General features: G+C 38.5%; 1 long non-coding RNA gene across 1 annotated transcript; it reads left to right on the top strand.

Moving 5' to 3' along the window:
- On the top strand, positions 4091 to 5254 carry LOC108663783. The gene is made up of 3 exons (XR_001929815.1): positions 4091 to 4125; positions 4365 to 4438; positions 5180 to 5254. It is a non-coding gene; the product is annotated as an uncharacterized LOC108663783 (long non-coding RNA).

The following is a 6068-nucleotide window of genomic DNA, read 5'->3' as shown; positions in this document are numbered from 1 at the left end:
CTACCATGCTAGTGTGGACTGTTACCATAAATTGGTTAAATTTGATTTCCCGGTTGAGCCACCATTAGTATTCAGAGGGATAGAACCAATGCTCCAACCAATTTGATATTGGTCATGTCTACCTAAAAATTATTACAACAGGGTTGTTTAGATTACTTGGCTGTTGTAAGGGATACTCAGGCAAAGGTTAGAGATATAAGCCAAATGTCGGTGGTGAATGAGTTCATGGATGTATTTCTTGAAGAACTACTAGGTTTGCTTCTCGAACGAGAGATTGAGTTTTGCATAGATTTGATTCTCGACACTAGACCTATATCCATACTCCCATATAGAATGGCACCTGTGGAGCTTAAAGAGCTTAAGGATCAGTTAGAAGATTTATTGGATAAAGGCTTCATCCGTCCTAGTGTCTCACCATGGGGAGCACCAATGCTATTTGTAAAAAAGAAAGATGGGTCACTTAGATTGTGCATTGACTACCTACAGCTTAATAAGGTGACAGTGAAGAATAAGTATCCTCTTCCAAGAATAGATGATTTATTTGATCAGCAACAAGGAGCACAATTTTTCTCTAAGATAGATCTGCGATCTGGGTACCATCAATTGAGGATCTGGAATGAAGATATACCCAAACTGCATTTCAAACAAGATATGGGCACTATGAGTTCTTGGTGATGTCATTCGAGCTCACGAATGCCCCTACGACCTTTATGGATTTGATGAACTGAGTGTTCAATCCCTATTTGGACAAGTTCGTGGTGGTGTTTATTGATGACATCTTGATCTACTTGAGGAGTAGGGAAGAGCACGAGCAGCATCTTAAGATAGTGCTCCAAACTTTGAGAGAACATCGATTGTATGCCAAGTTCTCCAAGTGTGAGTTCTGGCTTGAAAGTGTTGCATTCTTAGGACATGTGGTTTCCAAGGAGGGGGTACAAGTTGATCCAAAGAAAGTTGAGGCAGTGGAAAAGTGGCCAAGGCCAACATTAGTTATAGAGATTAGAAGCTTTTGGGGTTTGGCTAGCTATTATCATCATTTTGTGAAGGACTTTTCGAAAATAGTCACCCCTTTGACTAAGCTAACACGTAAGGATACAAAATTTGAGTGGTTTGACGCTTGTGAGGATAACTTTGAGAAGCTTAAGGCATGTCTCACCACAGCTCTAGTATTAAGCCTACTACAAGGCACAAGGGGTTACACAGTATTCTGTGATGCATCGTGGGTTAGTTTAGGATGTGTATTAATGCAGCATGGGAAGGTGATTGCTTATGTATCAAGGCAACTTAAAAGGCATGAACAAAATTACCCCGCACACAATTTGGAGATGGTAGCAATCGTGTTTGCGTTAAAGATTTGGAGACATTACTTGTATGGTGAGACTTGTGAGATATATACGGATCACAAAAGCTTAAAGTATATATTTCAGCAGAGGGATCTTAACTTGCGACAACGTAGGTGGATGGAGCTACTAAAGGATTATGATTGTACTATTCTTTATCATCCTGGTAAGGCAAATGTAGTAGTGGATGCCTTAAGTCAGAAATCGATGGGGAGCTTGGCACATATCTCCACTAATAGGAGATCCTTGATTAGGGAGATGCATAGCTTGGGAGACATGGGTGTGCATTTGGAAGTTTCGGAGGCAAATGCATTGCTAGCACATTTTAGAGTGAGGCCTATTTTAATAGACCAGATTAAGGAAGCACAAAGTAAAGATAAGTTAGTAACTAAGGCCTTAGAGGACCCTCAAGGAAGGAAAGGAAAGATGTTTACTAAAGGCACAGATAGAGTATTGAGGTATGGAACCAGACTTTATGTGCCCGATAGTGATGGATTGAGAAAAGAAATATTTGAGGAAGCACACATGGTAGCCTATGTGGTACATCCATTGACTACAAAGATGTATCAAGAGTTGAAAGTGGTATATTGGTGGGAAGGACTTACGAAAGATGTAGCTGAGTTCATCTCCAAGTGCTTGGTTTATCAACAGGTTAAAACAGAGCATCAAAGGCCTGCAAGGCTACTACAGCCATTACTAGTGCCCGAATGAAAGTGAGAGCATATTGCAATGGATTTTGTAACGGGTTTACCTCAAGCTAGTGGGGGCTATGACTCGATTTGGGTCATAGTAGACCGGTTAATGAAATTAGCTCATTTTCTTTCGGTTAAAACTACATACGAGGCTGCCCAGTATGCCCAGCTTTATGTACACGAGGAAATACGGCTGCATGGCATTCTTGTTTCTATAATATTTGACAGGGGGGCACAATTCACTAGTAGGTTCTGGGAAAAGTTACAAGAAGCATTGGGCTCTAAGTTGGATTTTAGCATGGCTTTCCACCCTTAGACTGATGGACAGTCTGAACGGACAATATAGATATTGGAAGATATGTTGAGGGCCTGTGTAATAGACCTTGGGGTCAGGTGGGATCGATATCTGCCCTTAGTGGAGTTTGCCTACAACAACAGTTTCCAAGCTAGCATCCAAATGGCAACATTTAAAGCATTATATGGATGGAGGTGTAGGTCAGCCATTGGATGGCTAGAGGTGGGAGAAAGGAAACTCTTAGGGCTTGAGTTGGTACAAGACACCACCAAGAAAATACGTATGATTCGTCAAAAGATGTTCTTAGTACAAATTAAGCAAAAGTCATATGCTGATAACAGACGGAGGAACTTAGAGTTTCAAGTGGGGGATCATGTATTTTTGAAGGTTTCACTAACAAAAGGGGTAATGAGGTTTGGCAAGAAGGGAAAATTGAGCCCTCGATATATAGGACCCTTCAAGATTTTGGAAAGGGTTGGAGCAGTGGCACATCGCTTGGCATTACCGCCAGACCTTTCAAATATTCACCCCATGTTTCATGTGTCAATGCTTAGGAAGTATAACCCACATCCATCTCACGTAATACGGTATGAAACCATCTGGCTAAAAGATGATTTGACCTATGAGGAGCAACCGGTAGCTATCCTTGATCGACAAGTCAAAAGGCTCCGTTTAAAAGATGTAACCTCAGTTAAAGTGTTATGGCGAAACCACACCAATGAAGAGGTAACGTGGGAAGCTGAGGAAGAGATGCGAACAAAGTATCCACACCTCTTTAATATGTAGAGGTACGCTGCCTTATAGTTCAATTTAAATTCGAGGACCAAATTTCTTTTAATGGGAGAGAATGTGAAACCTCGACCTTCATAGACGAGTAACTAGAGGTAGAACTTATATTAAAGGTTTAATTTGAGCTAATGATGCTAGTTATATTTTACTTATAATTATTTTACTAGAGTTGGATTAAAAAATGATTTCAATTGGTGAAGAAAGGTGCATAGTGGGCTGTTGCTCTATTTGCACATGTTTTGGTTTTTTAAATATATCACCCACTATAGAATTCTAAACGACATGATATTTATACCATTAGAAAGCTAAGAGTCAGGGCTAAAACTTTACTGTTTACCACTTTGCCCAATTTTGATAGGAAGGTGGTCAAAATCTTCATCGAAGTGGAAGTACTGTGCTAGGAGAACAAAATCGGACAGAACATTTGAGGGCCGCAGCACTGGAAATTAAGAGTCGCGGCCCTCATCGTAATTTCCAAAAATAATAAGTTTAGGGATTTTTGAAGGTAGGACTCTTGGGAGCTACTTAAGGGACCTCTTTTAGAGGATTTTGGATCTTTTCCAGTGTCAAAAAAGTAAAAGATTGCACAAGAAAATGAGGAAGACAAGTGGCCTTGTTAAGGGCATTATTGTAATTGCATGAAGATTTAGATAAGCTTTAACTATAAAAATCCCATTCTTCCAGCAGCTTCTTACAATTTTCAGTGCTTCTTCTTATTCTTTTTTTTTTTCTTTCTCATGTTTTCTCACCTTCCATGGAAGCTTGCTTTGAAACTTCCATAGATTTTCTCGAGTTAACCTCGATTTTCATGTTTCTGTGCACCCTTTCACAAAGTTCTTTGTGCTCTTTTACTTTTTCACCATAAAACCCTCAAAAGCCTTTCCCTAATACTTTCTCTCACTAGTTAGACATTCTAGAGAGAGAGAGAGAGAACGAGATAGAGAGAGAGAAAGTTTTTCATAAGAAATTGAAAGCTTTTGAAAGGGAATTCAATTACCAAGCTAGCAAGGTAAGTATTGAAATTGAGTTGATATTTTTAGTTGTTAAGGATGGCTGGTGGTTAGATCTGTGAGTGTTTTGTAGTTAAGGATTTATTCGTTTTAGTGCGATTAGAGTAGTGAAAGTAGATAGCAACTTGATGGTAGTTGGAAACTAGTTAGGAATAACTAGCGGAACATGATTTAGGAGATAGCTTCTAGAGCCATATTTATGTGAATTGAGTTAATTGTGATGCTATTATGATGATAGGTTCCAACGAAGCTCCACCGTCCCATTTGGACCATTAGAGGAAGTGGAATTGAGTAAGGATTTAACAAATACTGGTGAGTGAACTTGCATTTCAAAATATTTTGGGAAAATGTTAACATGTTTCAAAGAATCATTTGAGAATCATATCGGTTTTTGCTTTAAGATTGCTTGGGAACAAGCCCTTGATAAAATGTTTGATGTTTTGAAATGTGAAATGTGTAAAAGGATGAATCCACATGTTTTTGTATGATGTTGAGATATATATATATATATATATATGTATACTATGTCATAAATGGTAGCATTATGTGACAAATGCACCCGTGCATGTGCGGGGTGAGTGTGCACTTGTCGGTGATGATGGTGGTGAGGGAGATGGATGTTGATATTATTCGGCTATATGCACGATGTGGTGGGATGCACATGAGCTGGGTGAGATGGGATGTTCGGCTATGTGCACGATGTGGTGGGATGCACATGAGTTGGGTGAGATGTACATGATGAATCTTAAAAATTTGCCATTTATTTGTAAATTAATTTTATTGCAACGAGAAACACTCTATTTATATTGCCTTACTTGGATAATTGTTCGAAATTTCCTTTCTTTCCAATTTCATGCTGAATACTGTTCCTTCATCATTAAATGATTTAATAACCAAGGGTTTAAATGGAGGGATTTTAATAAGAACTTGAACTAAGTTAAATTGTTTTTGAATAAGTGCATCATGATTATCAACTTTCCTTGTTGTTGCTTATTCCCTTCTTATGTTCACTCACTAAGTTTGTACTCTCTGTTTTCAACTTCATGTTTTCAGATCAGAAGGCAGTTGGAACCTAGGTCGAGGTGTCCACATAGTTTCATCTTTGTTGGTAGGTATGTTGGCATTCAGTAGCCGTCCCTTCACCTTGGTCATTCCACTGGAAGTCAAGAATCATTTTGTTTGCGAATATGTTCATGTGATGTAAAGTATTAAGATATGTGTCTTAGACAATGTACGTATACTGTGATGATAATGCCACCATTAGTTGGCAATGGTTAACATTATTTAGGTAATGTGAAATGCAGTTTTTGATTGCTACAACATATTAATTAGGTACTTATAGATTGGAAGTATGAAAGGTGACTTTAAGAATAATTGATGGAATGATGAGCAGGATTACGTAAATGGGCTTGCTTGGGCTTAGTGGACTACGTCCATTGAGTCCATGCGCCGGTCACATCTTGGATATCAGGTCGTGACACTAAACAAGTTTTATGCTCATTTGAACCATCATCTCAGTATCAAGGAGGCTTTTTGGTAGCAAAAGTTCAGGATTAAATGGTTAGTCGAGGGTGAGAGGAACACCAAATATTTTCATACGAGGATGCAGAAAAAGATAATAAAAAAGCATTTGTTTAAAGGACAAAACCTAGAGGGTGAGTGGATTGAAGACCCGAAATTAATTAAAACCTCTGCAATGGAATTTTTTTCATCCTTCATGATAAAGGAACCATGCAATTTGGCCAGGTTTAATGACTCTTTTCTTCCCTCCATTGACTTTGATTCTGACAATACTACCTTATGTGCAGTGCCTTCATTGCTAGAGATAAAAGTAGCAGTTTTTAATATTGACAAAAGATAATGTAGCTGGCCCTGATGGTTTCTTTTCATATTTCTATCAACAATGTTAAGAGATCACAATAATGATCTTTATGATGTAGTG

The sequence above is a fragment of the Theobroma cacao genome, chromosome 10 (genome assembly GCF_000208745.1).
Source record: "Theobroma cacao cultivar B97-61/B2 chromosome 10, Criollo_cocoa_genome_V2, whole genome shotgun sequence".
NCBI lineage: Eukaryota > Viridiplantae > Streptophyta > Magnoliopsida > Malvales > Malvaceae > Theobroma > Theobroma cacao.
The sequence above is the reverse complement of the archived record's forward strand: the minus strand, read 5'-3'. Positions and strand labels throughout refer to the sequence as shown.